The 25625-nt window shown below is 32.0% G+C and overlaps 1 long non-coding RNA gene across 1 annotated transcript in view; it reads left to right on the forward strand.

Annotated features, from left to right (window-relative positions):
* The first annotated feature begins 883 nt into the window (after window positions 1-883).
* LOC133174458 (uncharacterized) overlaps window positions 884-25625 on the forward strand; it is a 30287-nt gene continuing 5545 nt past the window's right edge. Inside the window, exon 1 of the long non-coding RNA XR_009719149.1 lies at window positions 884-922. This is a non-coding gene — a long non-coding RNA (uncharacterized LOC133174458). The remainder of the gene's footprint in view (window positions 923-25625) is intronic.

A 25625-nucleotide genomic window follows, 5' to 3' on the forward strand; every position in this document is an offset into this window, starting at 1 on the left:
GATTATGACATGTGTAGGGGTTGCCTAACACGCCCACCCTCCTGAAATTTCCCATTATCCTAATGTTAAAAAGGGCCGATAGTACATTACTTTGTGATCTTATATCATAACAGATAATAGAGCATCATTAACCAATCAACATTTATCACTAAACTGGATCACTTACGCACTGATTCATGCAGTTTTTAAAGGGAAAAATGCTAATTGAAAATTTGAAGTCATTGTAGGCCGCAAAAGAGGCCTTAGAGAGAATGGTCCTTTCGGGACGCTCTGTCTCTTTCTCAGAACAGAAGAAAATATCAAAAAGTCACGAAAGAACAAAATAATTAAGTACAAAAACATCTAGCACTATAACTACACTACTCAACCCTATTTATTTGCACGGACCTCCGCGAGACAAGTCCGGTCAGTCTGGTATACTGTATAGTGACAGTATACCAGACTGACCGGACTGATATCTTTAAAAAATAGTCTATATCACTTCCGTCAATTTTCGGCTATTTAAAACTTTCCAAAATAATACTTTGTCATCTAAGGTATAAGTAAACATTGCAAATTACGTAATGTCATGCCTTTGTGTATTTTTATGTTCCTTTTTCTATGGCTTAAAGCACAAGCTTTTATATAAACTAGGTAAAGCATGATAAAATTTGTCATATCATAGTATCAAATAATGTACCTCTTCTGAGCCTGTTAATAGGGTGTAATGCAAACTGCAAATCTAACTAATTGCTTCAATAAGCATAGTGGGCCGAAAGACGACGACATTTCCTGAGACAAAAGGAAATCTTCGATTTGTCCTTGTATTGATGAGTAGCCTGGAATCATTTATTTCTGAGTAACTAAAAAAATGACATGTGAGAATTTAAAAGGAAAATTTGGACTAGAATATGACAGGCCAAATGCGTTTGTTCGATCTCAGGTAAGAACTACTTATAAAGAAAATAGTCTTATTCATATAAAAAGTAATTTACTTTTATGACACAACATTCGTATCTCTTCGAGATATATTTCAAGGTCATTGGAAACACTGACTTAAAAATATTGAATTATAAACAAGAATGAGTTCATCTGAGCTTAATAAAAAAGACTGTTTTTTTATGCAAGGTAGCACAGTCGATCTAAATAACTGTGCTGGTAAAAATGAACTTTGTCTATCGCGGGTTAAATCCCTTTGCTTATGATATCAGTAAGTCTAAGTGTGTGATGTTTAGAAAAGACCTTTTCATTTTGCAGCGTAATTTTAAGAAATGCCATCATTATGCTCAAAACCTTTTATTATTATAGGATGATCAAACAAGGTAGTATATTTCTCTTTAAAATATTTACTGCCTTTTTAATTGATAGAGAAAAAAGGAGTGAACAGATCGAAAAATAGAAAGGATTTGAATGAATTTTCATAATCAGACCAGTAGACGAGTTGTTTTTATGAAATCATTTATTTACGACCCCGTTTTATTCCCAGAGTCCACTGCTTTGAATTGTTATCTTTTAAATATGCCATGTGCTGCATAACATTATAATATATGACTTTTGATGGCTTAAAAAAAATCCATTATACCCCCCCCCCCCCCCCCCCAAAAAAAAAAATACTGTGCGTTTTCTTTTTTTTTTTTTTTTTTTTTGGTTGAAATAGAATTTATTCAATTGCAAATTATTTGAAAGCTCCTATATATACCTGTTCTCCATACAAAGTTTACATGTATTCATTTGCTCGTGTACGAGTTCCCGTCTCTCTTTCTGTCGTATTTTTCTCTCCATCTCCTGTCTCTCTCTAGCTTCCGTCTCTCTCTCTCTCTCTCTCTCTCTCTCTCTCTCTCTCTCGTATTTTTTTCTCTTGTAAAAGAAAGTCCTTGAAATAAACTCTTCATTTTCAACAAACTCGCAGTTGGACCAAAAACAATTTTGACAAGAACTACGAAAACCTTTATGCATACGTGTTGATACAAATGACGTTTTATAATACTTCAATGGAATGTTTCGAGAATAAAGGTTCTACCAAATCATTTTTTCTATGAATTGAAATATATTTTAAACTAATATTCTGTTTCATTTGATTACATTTAATACGTGTATAAGGTATATTTTCCGTAAAGCTTTACCTATAAACGATCAGTATATGAAACAAGAATTGTATGTATATTTAGAAACTCTGATATTAAACATTTTAACACGTATCAATATAAAATATTTACTTCTCCAATGTGTATATTATATGTAGTATTGTTTTGTTTCAATTTTAACAAACATAATGTAAAAGACATTTACTTTAAATGTTTTCTTACCTGTGAAAAAACCAATATATTAAATATTTACCAGACTGGCGAATGATTGGTTGATTTTTTCAACTTATCAATTTGTGCACAGTTCACTGTGTGAGTGTTTTTAAATCTTGATTGCTGAGCCAAGCCTGGAATGTAAGCTGTATCGGTGTCCCTATGCTTTGACTTGTTTTTCTCTAATTTCTCTTTATAGAAGAGTTATGATCATGTTGTGCAAACTTGGCCATCTATTGCACTACAGTTTTTACGACAGTCCGTGTGTTTCAGAGCCTCAATGATTCTGACATTGTCATTTATAGCTCATTATCGGGTTGAACTTTTGTTCATCAGCGCTCATGGCCTCTATATCACTGGCTATTGTGTTCATTTAGGGGATACTCGTAAGTTTCGCAACCCTGGATATTTTCCCCCACTCAATAAGCGCCACATCTTTCTTTAACAGACCTTACTAGGTTTAATTAACTTTTATACTTCAATTAAATATGGAATATTTTGTCTACCTGATCAAATCATAGGGCTCATGTGGTTTTTCCCCCCAAAGGTAGCACCTAAGGGAAATAACTTTTTGAAATGTGTGGATTCAACTATTTATCACGATTATCCTCTAATGAAAAGTTGTCGAGCCTTATTATCGACTGGTTCAAATTCAGTTGCCTAATTTTGCGGAATCAGATAACAAATCTGAAAACTTCGACATATTTAAATCCACAACAAAAATGGCAAAAATTATTCGATAAAATACGGTAAATTTGCTCTATATTTATGCCAAAAAACTTTTCTTTGTCTTTATTCCATATCTTTTAATGATAAGAACATTGCTTTTAATAGATAATTCAGAAATTGAATTTGATTTTAATACATTAGCAGCTTTAGGTATTTTGCTCGCTTTGTTCGCCAATCTTCTTTTTTAAAATGCCCAATAAATGAAACTTAACATAAAACACGTTTAGACATTTCACTTAGCATCACTGAAGATACATAATTTGTCGAAATGCGCATCTGGTGCCGTATATGATTTACCTATATACACATTTCTCGTGGACTTCAATCGTGAATATAAATATTGAAAACAATAAAATATATACATGTATTATCATACTGTTATTGTGCTATTTTACAAATTAAATGTAAGTTTTATTACATTTTCAAAAGTTGAACACTGTAAATATTGTGATTTTCTATTAAATAAAACTGATGTTTTTCGTCAGAGTATGAAGGAACTAAAAAGCAATATTTTGTCATAATGTGAAAGTGATATTTTGTCGCAGTGTAAATGAAAATCAGAAGTGTGGAGAAACTATTCATTTGCATTCGTTCACGAACTATTGTAAAAAAAACATACTGCTTCGCCAGTTAAAATATAGAGAGGGTAAACAAACTAACATGGCAGAATAAGTTCCTCAATATATATTGTTAAGATTCATGTTATGAATGGTCGCATTACAGTTAAAACTGAACACGGTTCGTAAATAGGCATGTACACGATTCGTAAAGAAGAAAAAAAAAAAAAAAAAAAAAAAAAAAGTTATTTTTGTCCGCCATATTAGTCTTCTCAACACTGTCCTTCTCTGATTTGAACATATTTTATTGTAATAATACATACAAAAGGATTGGATACAAGTTCCTGCAATTTAATAAATCCTCTCCTTATTATACAAACAATGAATACAATATATGATTGCCATAATAAGTAAATTGAGATAATTTACGAAAATTTATGTTGTACATGTAATATACATGAAAATTATAAAGACACATACTCTGAGTAATCTACCAGAGCTCTAATGTTACATATACACTGATTACAATGTTTATTGAACAAGAAGCTTTCATATTTGATAAAACATTTAAAATTTTCATTCTGCATATACATATTGAAATCAAAGACACTGTTTTGAATTAGAATCTATCTGATTCTCGAATAAATTTCTGGACACTACAGAAAATTTTAATATTTACATCGGTAGACAAAGATTCGTTTCCGCACAATAAAAAATGAGTATCTATTATATTTTGCTGGTTAAGTTGAAGAATAGTGTTTATTAAGTCATTTCTTGGACGTTCATATTTCTTGCATACAAAGAAAAAATGATAAATGTCTTCAGTTTGGCCGCAAGTACATTTGGGGGAAGAAATTATATTTCTCCGATACAAGTCGCTATCTAAGATACAGCTGTGTCTTAATTTAGTGTGAATTATATTCCAAAAACGTTTTCCATATGAAAAATAAGAGGGAGGTTTAGAGGATGGTGTACAAATACTTTTCTTAAATTGATTGATGGACTTTAATTCTCTCACTCCCAGATTGAGAGAATTCCAGTTGTTAATTACGTCTGGGACAAAGGATTTTTTAAAGATTTCAAGTCTACATTTCGGAATTGTGTAGTTTTCTGTATTACGAGTATTGTATGATGAAATGTTCCCTCGAGTATTTGGAAAAATCTCTTTTAAGTAATCAGGGACAGTGTTATTATGTATTTTAAACATTGTAGTTAATTTAGCTTTCTTCCTTCTCTCTACAAGAGGTTCCCATCCCGTTTCTGAATAGAGCGATTCACTAGAAACAAAAATGGGGAGACCTGTAATGATTCGTGCGGCAGTAAGCTGAACTTTTTCTAATTTTTCAATATCATATTGTGTACATCCATCCCAGACAACGGATGCATATTCAAGGTGAGGCCTAACAAAAGCTATGTACATTTTAGAAAGTGTGTTACGTCCAAGAGTGAATTTGAGTTTTTTCAAAAGACCAAGTTTTTTATATGCAGTATTTACTATGTCATTAATATATTCAGACCAACTTAAGTCTTGTGAAAAAAGTAGACCAAGATGTTTATGCGTGGATACACACTGTATTTGACATTGTTGAAAATATAGTTTTGGAAGCTCAATTTTTTTTTTAAGTGTAAAGAATATAGCTTTAGTTTTTGAAGGATTAAATTTTAGTAACCATTTTTTAGACCATTCATCTAAAACTTCTAGATCGTGATTAATATCATATTCTATGTTAGCAACATTTGACGAAGAACTTTGTATAGAATTGTCATCTGCAAATAATCTACAAAGTGATAACATGTTTTCTGAAACATCATTTATGTATATTAGAAATAACAAGGGACCAAGGACTGAGCCTTGGGGTACCCCGGCATTAATAGCCTTGCTAGAAGACAAAGTATCTTTGTACATAACTTTTTGAGTACGATTGTTCAGGTAACTTTGAAACCATTCAAAAAGATTGCCCGAAATTCCATACGTTTGTAGTTTAAAAAGAAGACCCTTGTGCCATACTCTATCGAAAGCCTTTGATAAATCACAAAATATCATACAACATGATTTTCCCTCATCAATACTTTTAGCAATACTGTGGTATGTTTCTAGCAATTGATAAACGGTTGAGTGACCAGGTAGAAAACCTGCCTGGTATTTGTAGAACAAATCATTTGAATGAAAATAATTATACACATGCTTAAAAATTATTCTTTCCATAATTTTACTTACGCAACTCAGTAATGATACTGGTCTATAATTTGATGTTAAAGACGGGTCGTCTTTTTTGAAAAGAGGCAGTACATGAGCTAGTTTCCAGTGGTATGGGAAAACTTTTTCTTTTAGAGACCTGTTAAATAGCTTACATAATGGTTTTGAAATAGTCTGGATTGTTGCTTTCAACATTTTATGACTTATGCAATCTGGTCCTATAGCTTTGTTTACCGGAAGTATGGATATTATATCAATTATTTCCTGTTCTTGAATCACAATATCACTTAGCCTATCATTACATAATGAATATTTTTTCGGTAATTCATTGCCATTGTCATGTATATTAGAAATAGACGAGAAATAGTTGTTTAGTATTTCAACCTTTTCTAGATCAGAAAATGCTGTTGCATTATTTCCACTTTCGGATATATAGTGAATGGGCGGTATATCTGATGAAAGTTTAGTACAGAAAGCTTCTTTCATTAGCTTCCAGTATAATTTGTTGTTATTTTTATTTGCATCGTTGATTTGTATATCAATATTGTCATAGTAGTTAGACAGCGCATGCTTTTTCATATTGTTAACTTTATTCCTAATTTTACGATAGTTAGCCCAGTCAGAGTCATTTTTAGCTTTCAACGCTTTATTTCGCAATCTATTTCGTATTCTAATCAATTTTCTTAATAGGGAATCAAACCAAGGTTTGTCTTTAGGTCTTATAGTAATTGTTTGTTCGGGTATGCATTCGCGAACATATGACAAATATTTTGAAGAAAAAAGCTCAGTAGCGGAGTTTATGTTTTCTGCATTACAGATTAGCTCATCCCAATCACAAGATTCAATTAAATTATTTAATTTTTCAATGTCTGCATTTTTATACTGCCATATTTTACGTTCATATGCCCGATTAAGATTGTAGGTTTGTGAAATTGATATGTAGGTTGCTTTGTGATCACTTATAAAGGAGTCTATATATAGAACACCTGAATCGTTTGCTTCAATGTTTTGTGTTGTTAAAATGGGGTCAATAAGTGTTCGTGTGGTATTCGTGACTCTCGTTGGTTCATGGATTCTATTTGTGAGGTTATTGTTGTTGATGATGTCGTATATATGGTGTGAAGGAGGAATGTTTAAAAAATCTGTGTTTATGTCACCAACAATTATTATTCGATTGGATAATTCGACTGCTTTATCTATGGACCAGGAAAAATTTCTCCAGAAAACATTTTCAATATGTGGTGGGCGGTATATACAGCACAGAAGATAGTTAGAGGTAGGGTTTTCTATTTCAATCCATATACATTCAATATTTGTAGGTTCTAAATCTACCCGACGACGGGCAGAAATAGCATTTGATAGATAAATCATCACACCGCCCCCAAATGAATTCCTGTCTTTGCGAATAATACAGTTAAATCCTTCGATATGAAGATCATCATTTAGTATACTATTGTCTAAATGAGTTTCAGTGAAACAGGCGATATCAAAATCATGAATAATTGTATTTAAATAATCTATCTTGTTTCTTATGCTTCTAATGTTTAAGTGAAAAATGTCGAGGACACTCTCATGAGTGGGACCAGGGTTAATCTCGATATCACCAGACAACAATAAAGTAAAAGTAAAAAATTGAAAGAAAAAGTTTACACACATCGATATTCTAATAAAACTCTTTAAATCCCATGACAAATGTTTTTTAAAGAATTTACGGGCGTATTCCGATAACTGTACAAAACTAAAGAAAACAAACATTGAAGATGTATAAATACCTCTACATGCAAGGTAGAAATTTCCTATTGCGGCACGATGTTGCATAACCGAATTACCCATTGTTCATGACTGTATTTATGCAAAATAAAAAGTGATTGATGTTTTGGTCGCACATAGGAAAGTATATATGTGTCAAATAGAAATACAAGGGAAAAGATTGTTGGAAAATAGGTTGACAATCACACTTTTTTGTTTTAACATAAAAAAAGAAACGATGTAACAAAAAAGAAGCAAACAATGCAAATGCTAGAAATATACAAAAATAAGTGACTTTAGTGAAAATTAAAGACAAGTAATATATGTACAAAAGAGAATAAAGGGTTTGAAACCGAAACACGGTTATGGTGTAGTTTAGAATGATAAACAAGTTAAGCAAACAGAGTCTTACTAGGCAGATTGCCATGGAGAAAGTGTTTATGCGCACAATTCTGCTAGATGATTATGATTTATGAATGAAGAAAATAGACGATATTACATCTGGTAAATTTATTTTACATGTTGGATCAAATGGTCAGCCGTTTAAATTCTCACCATGGGGCGTACCTTGATTTCCGGAGAGAGAGCTGGTTGATGCTCCTGCAGAGGTGGCCTTAACCACTGATGAATATAACCCCTCCTGTGTATCGTCCTCAGCCTCATCTATCGTCTCCCTTGCCTGAGTGTTTGTAACTATAAGACGGTCCAAATCAGTTATGTTTTTAATAACGGCCTTTTTGTCATTGTTTTTCTTAATATAGATTTTTCCGTCGTATGTCCAACAACCTTTAGCCCGGTGATTTCGGACAGCTTCTCTGGTCTTGGCGAACAACATGGACCTTCTTCGAGTCAGTGCCTCGTTGATATAGATTTTGTAGCCGTTAGTAGGGTTGTCATTCCAGCCCTTTAGGTTGCTCTTGTTGTTGTAAACAAGGGCCTTGTCACTGTATCGTACAAATCTGACAATAATGTCCCTTGGCCTGTCTTGACGAGGAGGTCCAAGACGATGGGAAGTACTAATAGCATTGACATTTAATGAAATTTGCCCTTCATTCAAAACACATTTGTTGATGGTGTTAAGTATTACATTGTTAGTGTTCTCATCCGACATTTCGGGAATTCCAGTGAACTTTAAACATGTTTTTCTGGAGTATTGCTCAAGATCGTCAACTCTATTCTCTAATTCCGATACCCGATCTTTGAGATCCCTAACTTCATTAGCCAGTCTGTCTATAATGCTGTTCTTGAGAGCTGATTTATTTAAGATGATGTTTGTTGCTTGCTGTAGTAGGCCATCGTCATTAGAGATGTTGTCAAGAATGTCACTAAGATCCGAAAGATCTTGAGACATGTTTTGAGACATATCAGAGTCCGAGTTGGGCCTTGACCTCTTGGTTGGGTTAGATGTTAACGTTGTCTCATTGTTTTTGGATGATTTGTTAAAGGATCTGAATGGTTTTTTTTATATGCATTACCTCTTCCACCCATTGTGATGAATTCTGAGATTACAGTTACATACAAATAATGTTAACATTGAAAGTTTAAGGCACCCAGTTTCTATAATGGTACTTATAGCTGTACAGCTGTATAGGTGAATATAGGTGAATAGTACTCAGTACTCAGTGCTTGATTATTGCACAAACTCCACAATATTGTCACGCATTTTTTCATACAAAGTACACACAAAGTACTAAACACTGATAGAAGTGCACTGGTTACCTTATCGATGTAGATCTGAAGCTGTTATCTACATTTTTCTCTTGATTTCCAGCAAAATTTGCGGAGCTAAAAAAAACCCCAGCTACACATATTTGGTCACGTGTCCTTCTCTAGCCGCTATATAAGCCACAGCGTGATAACAGTTAAATTTATTTGTCTTCACTGACTTTACAGAATAAGTGTGTCATTCGGTGTCATTATGATATATTTGGGTGCGACAAGAACGACTTTTGTATGCTTAAGTAACAGAATTCTTGAAAAGATTGCTATTATATCTAAAAATTACCCCAAATATTGCGCACCTTAACTGTACTATTCTCGTTTACTGATTTTTATTTGAAAATTAAAATAAGTACACGACTATATATAGTCGTGTACTTATTTTAATTTGAAAATTAAAATAAGTATACGACTATATATAGTCGTGTACTTATTTTAATTTTCAATTTAATTTGAAAATTAAAATAAGTGCACGACTATATATAGTCGTGTACTTATTTTAATTTTCAAATAAAAATCAGTAAACGACAAATTATCACGAAGCAAAAATGGCTATTTTTGACATTCATAACTATCTAGATTTTATAACATTAATTTATAATTTATAAAATTCAATTACAAGAAATAGTCTGATTAAATTATTTTTGATCAATTTAAAATAAACTTTTAAAATAAAATAATTTAATTATTTCATAAAATTAAATAATTTTATTATCTAATATATTCAATAATTTTGTTAAGATTTGTATTTTAAGACAATTTTTAAGAAAGTTTAAAGGAACAGTAAAAAATGTCATATTTTACAGAGAATGTATTTCATATTTACTTAATTTTATTTGTTCTTGGTCAGTTGAATTATTTGATTATTGTTTAATAGTTAATTATTATTAATCTACTTCAATGACTAATTAAGACCATATTAAAATATTATTTTTAATTTTATTTTGTAAAATCATTCAAAAATTTAAAGTTCTTTTTTTGTTCACTTACTGTTTTAGGCATGTAATTCAATTCTTATTATTTTAACAACTTGTTTACACAAGAAACCAAATGCCATTTTTTGACAAATTTTTAATTGTCCACTATGGCTGTTTGTTTTTCAATTTTAAAGTGCTTGTTGTCTAATAAGATTGATTTTCAGCTTTCTACATTCACTGAGTTATTTTGTTGTAATTCATATTTTGAAATAAATGTTTTATTTTTTCAAAATCAATAATTCATGTAAATTGTATAAAATTTTATTTTTGGTTTAATTTACTATTACTTAACATTATGTAATTGTTAAATTTTATTTTATTTGTATATACGTCACTTCTGCTCCTGATAGCAAATAAATCGGACGCAACTTTAATTGCTCTTTTTCTTATTTAGATTATTCCGCTCAGCCAACACCTTTAAAGTATTAAGCTGAGTGTTGAAGTCGTCAGCCAGGGAAAAAGGAAAAATCCTATTTAACCTTAACGAGAGTATTCAATCTGTCTACTGTCTGAATAACTAAATAACATCTTCCGTCCGATTTCTTGATAAGATGAGATGTGATTTTGACTGAGATATTCATAAAAAGATTATGATATCAAGATTTCCTTCATTGAATTTCCTTTCGTTGATTTATATTACAGTATCTTGAACTTTTTTTTTAAATATTGCTGATCGAAATATTTCCCCTTTTGGAGAAAAAAAAGCTTTAAAAAAAAAGGTTTAGCATTTGCCCCTTATGACCCCGAAGGAGGTATTATATGATCAGAATTTTTCAATATATTGTTGCAAATTGATAAGATGAACATTTTGGCTTCAGTAATTTAGGACAAATATTGATCGTTAAGAGTTAGATGAAAGTCTTTTGGCCCCTCTAGAGCTGGGCACCTAATTTGAGGGGCCAGTCCCTTTTTCTTCATAATCAAATGAAACTTAAGGGTGATTTTCAAGATTGTTTGTTGAACAGCTTTGCAGAAATTTCTTTCGTTTTGGAGCCATGTAACCGTCACGTAGCTCAGTCGGTAGAGCGCTAGCTCCGTGATCGGAAGGTAATGAGTTCGAATCTCGGCCGCTACTGACCTAAGTAGATAAAAATAGGTAGCAACTGTTCCTTCGCCATGCGCTCGGAACTTTGAAGTGAAAGTTGCGAGTCCTTCGCATGAGACCTTTAAAAAACCGAGGCACCGTGTCACGGCAGGCGTTGGTACGGTAAAGATCTCTCACTGCTCAATGGCCCTGAGTTCCGAGTGAAGGTCTTAATTTGAAGCCCTTCACCGGTACATGGCGACGTCTCTATTTGAGTGAAAAATTCTCGAATGGGACGTAAAACAACATACAATCAATCAATTGATCAATCAATCGAGCTATGTAGGAAAAAAATATTTAGGTCAGACTATACGTTCCTCGAAAATATATATTTTTTCCTAAAAAAAATTCATTGAAGTGTTGCTACTTAAATATGTTTCCTCACCAAAAATTGAAGTACCTTACCAGGCATTTGGGCAAAATACCCGAGGGTGATATTTCTTATATAATCCTTATGGGTAAACTTTTGAATTGCCAATGTCACAATTTTTTAGTGTACTTATTTTTAAAACATATTGATTTCAATTTAGAAACCAAAAGAGAATGACAATTATGAATAATGTTTGATATAATACCAAGAGATATAAAACATATCTTTGTGGAACCTGTCGTCTTACCTTAAAGGTCAGCCATTCAAGTCCTTAATGGGGCTGTTTTGCAAAAAAAAAAATAAATAATAATAATAATAAATAGATAAATAAAATAAATAAATAAAAAAAAAATGAATGGCTGTATATTGTTTAGAATACAATTCTGAACATCTTTATAGAAATATTTTCCCCTATGGAGATATAAAGAATCACAGATTTAGCATTCCGGGGCCCATTTTACAAAAGAACTTATGACTAAGACCAAAAACATTCGTTCATCGTACAATTTTGCAAAATTAACGATTCTGTTCAAAATTGCTACAATAAAAATATCTTATAAAATTCCTTTCAAAAATAATAACACCATTTTTTATTTCACGTAAATTATAAAGTTATAAGATTAAATTTTGGTCTTAGTCGTAAGTTCTTTCGTATAACGGGTCCCTGGCCCCTTATGGTCCCTTATTATGTAATAAATGATAAAATTTTCATCTGTTTTCGCAGATTGATAAAATTAACATTTTTGCTTCAGTAATTTAAAACTAAATATTAATCGTTAAAGAGTAATAGATGAAAGTTTTTTGGCCCCTCTAGGCCCGTAATTCGAGGGGTCAGCCCTTTTTCTTAATATCAAATGAAAGGGCTAGTGATTTTCAAGATTTTTTTTCTCAAAAATATTACATACATTTATGGCCGCCGAGCTAACAGCAGTGTAAAGTGCTTGGATGTTATCTGTGGAAATTCTGGGAGACGTTTAATATATTCAGGAAGATTTTGGTTCTGTATGGTGCAGGAGGTGTTTTTTCTATTTATTTCTTCAATTAGAGGAGCAGCTGATACAGGAAAGGTCATTTTATAGTTAAAAAATTGTATTGAACATGGGGGTATGAAAGAAAATCACCAGCTATAGTCTAAGGAGGCTTGAGAAGTACTCAAACTTCAAGAAAAGCGTCCACACAGGTCAGTAACAAACCAGTCAAGCATTTCCTGTCTGATGTGTCTAGCATAAGTGAAATCAGTTTTGACTAGGGTCATTTAAATGATGAATTGGGGTCTATTAAGAAACAGTTATCAAACCTCCCAACCAAAACGGATATTGACTCTCTCAAGGAATCTCTGCTTGGAAAAGAGGAACTAAAATGTGTTGTGACAGACATTGTAAAAAGTCTTCCTGTAGCCTATGAAGACAGAGTACAAAAATAAGTAGATAAAAGAATAGAGGATCTAAAAGAGGATTGTGAAAATAAGTGCAATTCAATGGAAATAGAAAATGAGAATTGATGAAAGATCTCAAATCATTAAAAGACATAAACTGAAAACAAAAAAAATTAACCTCCAACAGAAATCAAGTCCAAGAAACAATTAAGATGACAAATTTTAATGAACAGTACTCCAGGAAAAACAACATATGAATCTCTTACTTCCGGACGAAATTAAACCAAGATCTGCGCAAGGATTAAGTGGAACTCGTGAAGTCTGACGTAGGGTTGCAGCTGAATCCAAAAGACATTACTGCAATTCATAGGATTCCATCAAGTGACACTGAACACAGAGATAAACCTGTTATTGTTCGGTTCTCTTCATCCGAAGTGAAACAGTCTTCAATGAGACAAAGGAAGAACCTAAAAGACGATGTTCGTTTTACAGACGATGTCACAAAGAAAAAATAGACTTTAATTAAGCAAATCCGTGAAAATGAGGAAATGGAATCGGCATCGTATTTTAATACAAGTGTCTATGGAAAAACAAAAGACCGTCTTCAGCTAAAATTTGAACTGATCAGCGAATCAGGAATGGGTAACATGTAGTAAAAAACCAAAAACCAAAAACTGTCAATGTGGAGAAGCATTTGTTTAATGCCTGAAATGCAAACAGAAAGTAAAAAGGGGGTTATTAATTACTGGAGTTTAGACAGAAACATAATTTTGAATAATTTAATTTTATAAGATCTCTGATCTGATTATGTCCATGTGTTAAAAAAAAAAAAAGAAAAAAAAAGAAAAAAAAAGAAACCTCCCTAAATTGTACAAATTTAAGTATTAACGTAAAACAGAATAATGTCAGTGTTGAAAGTTGATATTTAAAATGTTATTTCTAAAATTGGAGTGTTTTGTTTTGGGTAAGTTTTTAATATCGACAGAGGTTGGCAAATAGTAGAATATGATTCTGGTTCGTAATTCTTAAAAATCAAAATATGTAAATGATGAGTAGTAATTTTAGGTTTAAAAGTAAAGAAGTGATTTATGATTAAATGTTCAGAGTTACAGGCATAAGGATGCGTTGCCCAGACTATTCAAGCTGTGTTAGGGTAATTAAGAGTAGAGCAATGTCTAGTGTGGTCAAGAGTAATGAGGTTTTAATCAGTGGAGCAATGGGAGCTATTGTTCGTAGAACTGGGAGCTCTGTATTGAGTTAAGGTCAAATTAGAGTTAGGACAGTTTGATAAAGATATATGTAGAGTTGGAGTTAGTTAATTAATAGATTGGAGTTCATGTTTTAGATAATCATCTATTGGAGCTAAGATTCGTATATAATAAGTGTGAAATGTTTAGAAGTCGGGAGTGCTTTACTAGGATTTAGACAGTACATATGCTAGCATAAATGTAACATCTTTCGTTTGTACTGTGCCTCCACAATGTATATATGTAAATAAATTAGTGCATTGTTTACTGACTTTTTATTTGGATTGAGAATTACAAGAGTTACAAGGATTTACTAATCACGGATTTATACCAACAATTTGATATGTATATGGAATACATAAAAGTTATGATTGCTCGGTCACCTCCGTGACATAAGCAAGGTAAAATATTTTAGCTGCCACTTAAGTCTCGTGTCGGTATTTTTTTTTCCAGTTCTTACATAATTACCACAGAATGCTATGTTTAAGTCAGTATAGCTTTTAAATTGAAAGCCAATGCTTTCTTCCCAAACTCATGTTTTATTACTTCTTCCCAAACTCATGTTTTGTTATTTTTTTCTTTCTTTCTTCCTACTCTGGCTGGATTTACAAACCTAAGTTGACTTGCATGTAAGTGATATTTTCAAGTACAATGAATAAGGGTTTTGTCACTTAATTGCCAAGGTTTGGGTAATCATGGAAAAAGAAAGGATGTTTTGAGTTTTTAAAATACAAAAATTGTGATATTTGACAAGATACGCATTTTGTTGAAGACACACACAATATTTTTACTAAATGAATGGAGATATGACTGTTATTTTAACTCCTTTGAATCAAATGGAAGAGTCACTGCTAGATTTTTAACAATACACTTGAATTTGAAATACATAGAGAAAAAAGGGATTGAAATGGAAACTGTATTATTTTAGGCATTACAATCCAGGAAAGAAGATAAACATTTAGTGAATCTATATGGCCCAAACAAAGACACACCATATTTTTTAAGACATAGTAGAAAAAGCAGAAGATTTTGAAAATGATATTTACAGATTTTGTGTTGATTCTGATTAAGCTATGAACCCTAAATTAGATTGTAGATATTACAAAGAAAATAACTTAAATAATCCCAATGCTTGATATACTATATTTAAAGCAATTGATGAATTAGATATTCTAGATATTTTCTGAGAATTATATCCAGAAAAAACTTGGAGAAGAAAACACCCCATAAAGTTAGCTAGGTTAGATTACTTTCTTGTATCCAGTTCCTTGTTTAAAAGTTTACAAGAATGTTTTGTTAATGAAAGTTACAGAGCAGACAATTCTTCAGTAATTCTTTCATTCAAATTACAAGATTTAAAAAAAAAGCAGAGGCCTATGGAAATTTAATAATTCACTTTTTTATGATAAAGAATATGTTGAAATGGTGAAAAAAGTGCTAATATTAAACAACAGTATATGATTGATTAGTTATTATTGTTTAACGCCGAGTCGGCAATATTTTTGCCATGTTTTGGCAATAACACTATGTGGTACCTGTTTATGATATGGACAATAAAGTACACATCCCTGATTATGAACTTTGTTTCCAGATAAACGACCAAATATTTTTAGAAATTCATTTCATAAGATTAAAGGAGAGGGTTTATTATATTTTTCTATTGGAAAAAAAGTAAAAATTGCAGGGAATCAGAGTTATGAAATATTATACAAGATACCGAAGAACAAGAGGGTACAAACAATACTGGAGGATCGAATCTAGATAAGGCTAAGGAAGAGTTAGAAAAATTAAGACTAGAAAACCTAAGGGGAGCAATAATAAGGTCAAAGGCAAAATGGATAGATGAAGGCGAAAAAAACAATAAATATTTCTGCAATCTAGAGAAAAGAAACTTCACAAGCAAAAAAGTACAAAGATTAGAGAAGGAAGGCCGTGAACATATTCTGAATCAGGCAGATATTTTATTGAAAATATGTTAATGTTATGAAAATTTATATGAAAATGAAAATACAGAATGAAGCACAAGAGAATGGGAAAGAGATGAAGTATTTGATAAAGTCAAAAAGCTATTATTAGAAGAAAGTTCAAAATTACAAGGGGAGATAAATTTAAGAGAAGTAACAGAAACACTGAAAAGAATGAATAATGACACTAATCCTGGTAGTGATGGGTTTAATACAGAATCTTTAAAAAAAATTTGGAAAGACTTACGTCAAAATGTGGTAAGGTTTATAAATTTTGCCTATGAAAAAGGAGATTAATCAGTCACTCAGAAACAAGGGATAATTGCTTGTCTACCAAAACCAAAGAAACCTAAATAGTACTTAAAGAATTGGAAACCAGTTTCGTTGATAAACACAGTGTATAAAATTGGGTCATGGTGTATTGCGAGCAGAATAAAATCTGTCTTACCAAAAATAATACACGTGGACCTAACAGGATTTATACTAGGTAGAAATATATCAGAAAACACAAGACTGATTCATGATATAATGAATTATACTCAAGTCAAAAATATTCCTGGTATGATTCTTCTTATTAATTTTGAAAAAGCTTTTGATACAGTGTCTTGGGATTACTTATTTAGAGTAATGAAATTCTTTAATTTTGGAGAAACTGGGTTCAAATTTTCTATAAGAATTTTACAACAATTAATCAAGGTGGTAACTTATCAAGATAATTCAGTAATGGAGAGTTGTAGACAGGGAGACCCAATATCCCCACATGTATTATGCGCAGAAATATTGGCAATAAAATTAAGAAGTAATGAAAAACTTAAGGGTATTAGAATTGGAAATGAAATGCATCTAAAATCGCAATTTGCAGAAGGCACCACCTCCCCTTTTAAAGGAACTACATGTATAAAGACCTAAGAAACACCTTTCCAAGAGCTTAATGATTTTAGACATTTGTCTGGTTTAAAAGTTAATTATACGAAAAGTCAGGTTATTTGGATTGATAGCGAAGGGTTTTGTGTAGAAGGTCATGAATAATACAGAGCTTATTTGGGAAAATAAATCCTTTCAAGTTCTAGGAATAGAATTTCATGTTGACTTAGAGCAAATGCTGAAAGCATATTGAAACTCAAAAATAATGTCTATGCAAAGTTTATTAAATTAGCGGAAAAGAAAGAATCTCACATCACTAGGACGAATAACAGTCATCAAGTCCATATCAAAAATAGTAAATTTGTCTATTTCCTTACCAACTTCACCTAAAATATTGTTGAAAAACTTAATATATGTTTTTTAAATTTTTTTTGGAAAAGCCTAGTATATAAAATTTTAAAAAAAGTGCAGCTAAACTTCGAAATCTCGAACACGGATATCTCGAATACCCCGGATATGTCGAAGTAAGGCCGCGGTCCCGACGAAATGTGCTTTATAAATAATTAGAATAAACCCCTCTATGTCGAACACGGTAATGTCGAATACCACGGTTATCTCGAAGTAAAACTGTGTACCCATTTATTAAAATCACATGCGTTATCTCGAAGTCAGGATAATTTTCCGCTCTGATGATCAAGTCCGTTAGGTAAACTGACCGCTCTATTGATAACACCCACCTGTCTGTCACGCACGGTTACCCGTGTTCCTCTGATTAACAAATAATAGCGCGATAATTATACGAGGTGTATGTACGGCTTACCTTGATTTTAATTATGCAAGCCAAAGGTTGTGTGTATTAGTCTTATGCATACGCGTGGATGACACGTTAATTGTTTCATGGCTGGGGTACGTCAACAAATCTTGATAATCGCTATTTAATGCTATGTGTAATATGCGCGCTTGCATAGTTTATGCATATGAAAGCGAAAATTATAAACATCAAAGTGAAACAAAATTCTGTAATTTTATGCAATTAGAATTTATTTTTCCTGCATGTGTATATGAGCGCGCAACCGTCAGTACACACCATCATGTGAGCGTGTGTCGCAGTGAAAACTTTTGCAATAGTGCCCTGTTATTCAGTGTTCTTCTGTAGTTAAACAAAAGTGCGTGTTTTTTCTTTTGCATTTGATTTTATAATGGTATTTTAATGATTAAACATGTATGAACATGTTTTTTCCAATTAAAAAAAATGTATATTTCGTTTGCGTTATTCTGACAGCAACCGGTTTTAAATTTACAATGCATAGACGATATCCGGTTATGTATACATGGGAAACGATGCTAGCGGTTGACTTACCGGGTTGGTGGAGGGATTATACGTCTGTGCATATTATACAAGGTTTTTATTTTGTGAATTATAAAGAGGATGTAAAAATCTTTTTAATGCTAATTACATGTATATTAAAGAAAACGTATACAGAATTTCAAACAAGAAGGAATTTGACATGTTTCTACTATTAAGTGCATGTTCACTTCACTAAGTTTATTTGAAGTTCATTAGAATTATAACCCTCGATATGTCGAACCCCCGGATATCTCGAAGTTCACCAACGGTCCCGTCAACTTCGAGATAACGAAGTTTAACTGTATATAAAATTTAAAAGAAAGTTGTTACTCAGGAATATGTGAATGCGGGATTTAATATGTTAATGTTGAACATTTTAGTGCAAATATGAAAATATCATGGATTAAAAAATATCAAAGATAAAGTCAAATGGCAGTCTGTTATAGGGGCAGATGTTGATATTTCCCAAGTGATTAAAGAATGAGTGCACTTTAGAGCGTCATTTGGAACCTTTTCGGCCACCCATTTTAAGCCTTGAATTAGACTATATCGCTAAGTTAATCTATGATTATTGTGCATAAATATGCTTTTGATATTTTTACTTCGAATTTTTTGTCATACATATTTCTATAATTACAGACAATGCCATTGAAAAGAACATGTAGAAGCCTTAAATTCCGGAAATTTGAACGGGACCACTTTCGTATTTAAGGTATCCGCAAATAGGCGGAGACATTTAAATCGCATGGATGTGGAATGTAAACATTAGCACATATGATTTTTTTCGCACTGCGAATTTAAATGGAGAAGAGAGAGATTGTGTAGTTTCATGGTGCACAAATAATAAATGATTCTAGTGTTTAGGGATGGGGAAGATGTCTCGCCCTGCAGACCATTATACAGAGGCGACATGAGCCTGTACATGTACTTACTAATCACACTGTCAATACCAGAATTCTTTCAAAACACCCCTAATGAAAAAATACAAAGTAAAATAAGAGACATATAATCTTCAAGCCCTATTAAAATTTGCGCAAAAATCTTCCATAGTTTGAAGTTGGAAGTACGATAGATACTGTCACAATAGAAACTTTCAATGACTAACACAATGAAATGTTCAATGAAAGCCTTAGCGTATCGAACAGTGGAATGTCACGTGAGTAAAGTGATTATAATATCAATCGTTGACACTCGGTGAACTGTTAATTTAGTGGCTAATTCGACCGTAGTTTGGAGACTTTTTCAAAAAATTAGATATGAGCCGCAATTTGTCCAACATTGTCCTTTGGATATGTTGAAGTTTAAATCAAAATACACATTCTGTGCAAATGAGACCAATGGACAAGTTGCGGCTCGATGTAAACAATGTCGTTGAAAACTAGTATGCATATGAATAACAATAGAAATGTGACAAAACTGTTAGACCCCCGTCGCAAAAGCTAGTGTCGCTCGGCATTATTTAATACTTTCATGTAATATAATATACCAAAACCTGCTCTTAAGACATTGTTTAATACCTATAAAACATAAAGTTTATGAACTTTGGAATTTTATTTTGCGCAGAACACCGGGACCCAACTCTCATAGCTTAAGTGCACTCATCCTTTGGAGCAAGTTATGCTTTGCAGAGAGTTAAAAGTAAAAAAAAAAGTTTTGGATTGATGTTTTTAGTCATGGAGCCAGCTTTGCACATGTTATGAGAAGAAAAACATTCCCAAAGAAATGTGCAAAAATGTTCTATGATTTAATAAAATTATTAAGGTGAATAAAGACTTTTTTTATATATAAAATCATGGTATGAAATTTTTTTTTTATCTTGTTAATTTTTTTAATTCATTGTTGGATTAAAATGACAACTTTATGAATCATAACAATTTTATTAAGGTATACAAAAATGTAAAAACAACTTTTTAGAATATTTAAGTGTAACACAAGCAATTAAAAATGTATGAGAGACAATTCAGTTACAAACCCGAATAAAGATGAACAACCCATTATTCCATTACACATATCCCTCTTGTATCGGATAATAAGAGACATAAAAAGTATGCAGAATTTAATTCATAGTGGAGAAAAGCCTAATGGGAAACAAAAATGGGATAAGCATTTTTTAATATCAAAGCAAGAGTGGGAAAGTATAAATTTAAATGTTTTTAAAGTGACCAAAGATACATGTAGAAGATTACAGTGGCTGCAATACCGAATAAATCTTAAAATCTTAACAACACACACCTTTTAGAAAAAAAAAAAATAAAAAAAACTAAATAATGATTTATGCAGCTTTTGTACTAGAAAAAGTAAAACATTGGAGCATCTTTTAATGAATGTGTTAAGATGAATACATTTTTAACAACTGTTTTTGCTTGTTTCAATGCCTTCTTTTCATTTAATATTGTAATTGATAAGAAAACATTTTTGTTTTGGCTGTGCTGAAAGTGAAATGGTAAGTTTTATAAATTGACATTTGAAATATTTAAATACTGTTCCACATGTAAGGGAAATCGTTTATATTTACGCAACGTTAAAGCTATATGGACCTATTTGTATAAAATTGAAAGATTAAATTAAAAAATTAAAAATGAGCATATAAAAACAAGTGTATTAGCTTATTTGATGAGAAATGGCAACTTTTCACAAAACTGAATGAATAAGTCTGTAAATTTATGAATAGTGTGATATATTGTTTAAAAAGCATATTTCTCTTTATACTTTTGCATTTGTTCTTGATTCAAATATTACTGCAATATCCTTCAGAGAAGTGGGTATGCAAATATACGTCAATGCATGCATGCTTGAAATTTTTTATGAAGTATTTATATTTAAATTTTAATTTTTTTTTTTAGCAAAAATACCTTAGTATAGATAAAACCATAGTTAACTAGATTATGTTGAAACTCAAAGAAACAAAATAATGTAATTAGATAACGTAATGATAATATGGTTTATATAAAAACAGCCAGAGTGACCTTTCTTTTTCTCCATCTCTTCTCTTCTGTCTTTTGAGTGAAAGACTATTCGTATGAATGGGTAAGTGATTGTTATTTGAGTTATAAAACCCCCATAACCCACAGTAAGGTTGGGTTGTAGGGGTTATGTAAAATCCTGAACTACGAGGGGTGATCAAAAAGTTCGCGAACTAATTAGATTACTTCCATAAAAGAAATAAAATTAGGTTTCAGTGTGCATTATTTTTAAAAATAGTCCTGTCTAATTTTAATGCACATCTTAAACCGTTCTGCTCATGAGCGAATCAAGTGATCCAGGTGGTCACGTGATATATCCTTCGTAGCGTTCTGTTCCTATACGCTAAAAGATTTTTCCGAGTCTTATATTTTTTTACCATGCAAGTTATTCTTTTATTACAAGAATAGTCCATTTGTCAGAAATGGCCAAATCTCGGCAAGAAGATGGGCGGATAAGGATACCCTTTCCCAGAATGAGCATGGTGACCATCCCAACCCGAGTCTTAAGAGCGTCGTTTATCCAGTGTTGATAAAGTATGGTCGCTTTCTTTTTATCTGATACGTCTAGAGTCTATTTTAGGGATTTAATAATTATAATATTCTTAAGATATTCTATTTTTCTAACTCTCAGCTATGTTGCGGAAGGAAATGGATAATGCGATCTTACTACCTTCTTAATATGTATTATTTAAAAAAAAAAACATCTTTGTAACAAAGTAACTGTATACATGTAGGAAAAGTTATATAGATATCCATAATGGATAGGTTTGTACAGCACTCAGTAGCAGTTACATCGCATGTATCAGCTGCGTGTCACGTGACTGGTATAAAACTATTATTATAATAGAATTGTTTAGCTGAATGTAGAAAATGACGCTAGTGCAAGGGCTTACGCATGTTTTTTTGAAAAAAAAAGATACATATTAAAAAAAAGATTTACATCGGCATCCCTAAAAGTGCTGGGATCTAGTTTTAGCTGTTTCGGAAATACTCGTAATTTTGCCGAAAATGTTATAATAGCTAAAAATTCCCACTTCGCTTAAATTCTGTTATGAATAAAAATAATGTTATGAAGACCAGAATCAGCTCCTAGCACTTTTCGAAATATACATGATATAAGCAATTGATATTCCATATTTCAGCTCGAACAGTCTAGTCTATGCCCTTGCACTTTTGAGGTTAATCAGGAATACACTTATCGTGTTAGCGATATTCTATACATTCTCTGTCTTTATGCTGCTACATAGCACCGAGATAAATTGATAATATACATAAATGTTTTAAATAAATCATTTCCTTTTAATTTTATTGATTAGATTTAAACAATGAGATAGTTTTATATTTTTAAGCATTTTTGTAATTAATAAACCAATGGATCCACTCCTCTGGGGTCACTTGTACTTCGTCAAGTCAAGGTTAGTGACGTCATTATGACACATGATTTGCTTCTAATAACTCGGCAGTATTGTTATCAAATGTTGCGATTTTATTTGCTTTTATAAATTATTGAAAAAATAAATGAATGCAAGTTGTTATTTACGAATCATCATATGGCTAAATAGATTTTTGTCGCTTGTTAAATTTTTAATGACGTCACAATGAAACTTCAAATACGGTGCATCACAAATGTAAACTCAGGCCTTCCTTAACTTAGCTGAGCTGTAACTTGGCGATCTTTCATAATAAATTGCTCAACTAAGGACATATCTCTTCCCCAGCTTGCTTTCACTGGGCAGCAGAACAAATATAATTTTTAACCATCTCCCTTCCTTCACTAAAACAATCAATCCAATTAATGATTAAACTTCTGGCAAGTTTTTTGTCTTCAAAACCTTGTACAAATTATTATATGCCACTGCAAAGGAATATCCAAGATAAACTTTAAACTTTACAACCGTTCGTTGCTCGAGTACGACAGAGTCAACCATTTTTTTGTCACATGACGTCATTTTCACATCGTGACGTCACAAACATGGAGCAAAACATTACATATGATATGCTATTTTTAGAACGTGTGTATAGCTATATGTGTGCCAAATTTTATTCTGGTCTGAATTCTGGTTTTTTAAATATAGAGATAGTTCGCCAACGATCACCCCTGTATATTTGAATGAATGTGAAAAAAAGATTTTTTGTTCAACAACTTTTCAGAAATTTCTTTTCGGTCTCAAGTCCTTAATGGGGCTGTTTTGCAAAAATTGAATGGTTGTATATTGTTTAGAATACAATTCTGAACATCTATCGTCCCATGCTGCTTATCGAAATATTTCATTTTCTGAGATATATAGAATCATTAACTCAGCATTCTGGACCCTGATACGTAATATATGATCAAACTTTTATAATATATTGTTGCAGACTGTTAAGATTGACATTTTTGCTTTAGTAATTAATAGCAAAATATTGAAGTTATAGATGAAAGTCTTTTGGCTCCTCTTGGCTTTAATTTGAGGGATCACCTCCTTTTTCTTAATTTCAAATGAAAGGGCTTATGGTTTTCAAAGTTTTTGTTCAACAACTATTCAGTATTTTCTTTTTGTTTTTGAGCTATGTAGGATAGATATATTTAGGGTCCAACCCTTCAAGTCCTTATTGGAGCTTTTCTGCAATAAAAAAAGTGAATGGTTGTATATCTTGTGTTCAACTTTTGTTCAATTATGCTTTTTAAAATTTTTCAACTTTTCGAGATATGAAGTGTCAATGATTTAGCATTCTTGCCCCTTTTTGGCCCCTAAATATCTTACATTTGATCAAAATTTTATGATGTATTGTTACCGAATTTAAAGATAAACTTTTTTGCTTCAGTAAGCCATTTTTGGCTACTTCCGCTTAAACCAGAAGTGGTCAAAATTGATGATACTCGATAGGAAATGCATATTTCAATTTCATACCGATATCAGTGAAAATAAACAATTTTGGACTCCTTCCTGTTTGGCCAGAAGTGACGTCCTTCGACGACTTTTGACGATCGAACTAGTTGCTACTTGTTATTTTTAACAACTTTGCTTCTTTGATGTATTACAAATTACAAATGTTTTAATAAAATATTAACAGGTATAGAGATATCGTAGAAAAGGTGATAAAAATTTTGAAATTCTCGATATGCAATTTTTGGGCCATAAAAAGCGTCGGGGTTTCGTACTTCCGGTGGTAACGAAATACATAATTCACATCACATTTGTTGTTCTATCATTACTGAGAAGACTTTCGGACAATGGGAGCCTCTGAAAATAACAAAATCGTGGAAAGCTTCGATCGGGAAGCGACGTTATCAAAATAAATCTCTCTCTCTCTCTATATATATATATATTGGTGGTTCTATCAGACATGAATGTTTCATGAAAACCAAGCAAGCCGTTTCAGAGAACTGCACAAAAAGAAAAAAAACTAGATCAAAGGTAGTTGCAAAGCAACGAGTAGGTCTTTCGTCCGATTTTCAGTATAATTACTTGTAAGATGGGTATAGGGAGACAAAGCATTCTATAAAATGGAGGCTTCTATCTTTAAACCTAAATTTAGACTTATTTTTGTGAAATAAAGGAATTTATGACTACTACCCGTTTGACCAGTAATTTAGGTCGGGAGTCCTGGTTGCACTAAGTCATTTAACTTTAATGCTAATATTTGCAGACATAATTAATTTCTGGCTACTTCCGTTTAAATTGGAAGTGGTCGAAAATGACAACACTTGATAAGAAATAAGGTCGGATGTCCTTTGTGACCTGTATTATTCAATTCAATGCCAATATCTGTGAAAAATGCTATTTTTGACTACTTCCTGTTTGACCAAAAGTGACGTCACGTCATTTGACGACGCTTGACTATCGCACAAGCTCCTACTTGTGATTTTGAACAACTTTGTTTCATTGATGTAAAAGAAATTCTCAATACTTGAATTATGAGAAAAATCTTTCGGCCCCTCTAGATCCCTTATTTTGGCGCCAGCCCCATTTCCTTGATATCATTTGAAAGATCTTGTAATTCTGCACTACTTTTGTTCTAAATGCTCTAGCAAAACATGTACAGGTAATGAGATTTCGCAAAAATTTTCAAATTCTCTATATGAATTTTTTGGGGCATAGCAAGCGTTGACGTGCGGCACTTGCTATGGAAGTGAACTACGTACTACAAATCTATATATGTTGCACTGTCTTCATTATAAGTTTCATGTTCCTGTGATAAGTGGTTTGTTACAAAACCTGGTGG

Source organism: Saccostrea echinata, unplaced genomic scaffold, assembly GCF_033153115.1.
Source record: "Saccostrea echinata isolate AGI-Se365-2 ecotype Australia unplaced genomic scaffold, CSIRO_AGI_Sech_v1 ptg000058l, whole genome shotgun sequence".
In the NCBI taxonomy this organism is placed as follows: Eukaryota; Metazoa; Mollusca; class Bivalvia; order Ostreida; family Ostreidae; genus Saccostrea; species Saccostrea echinata.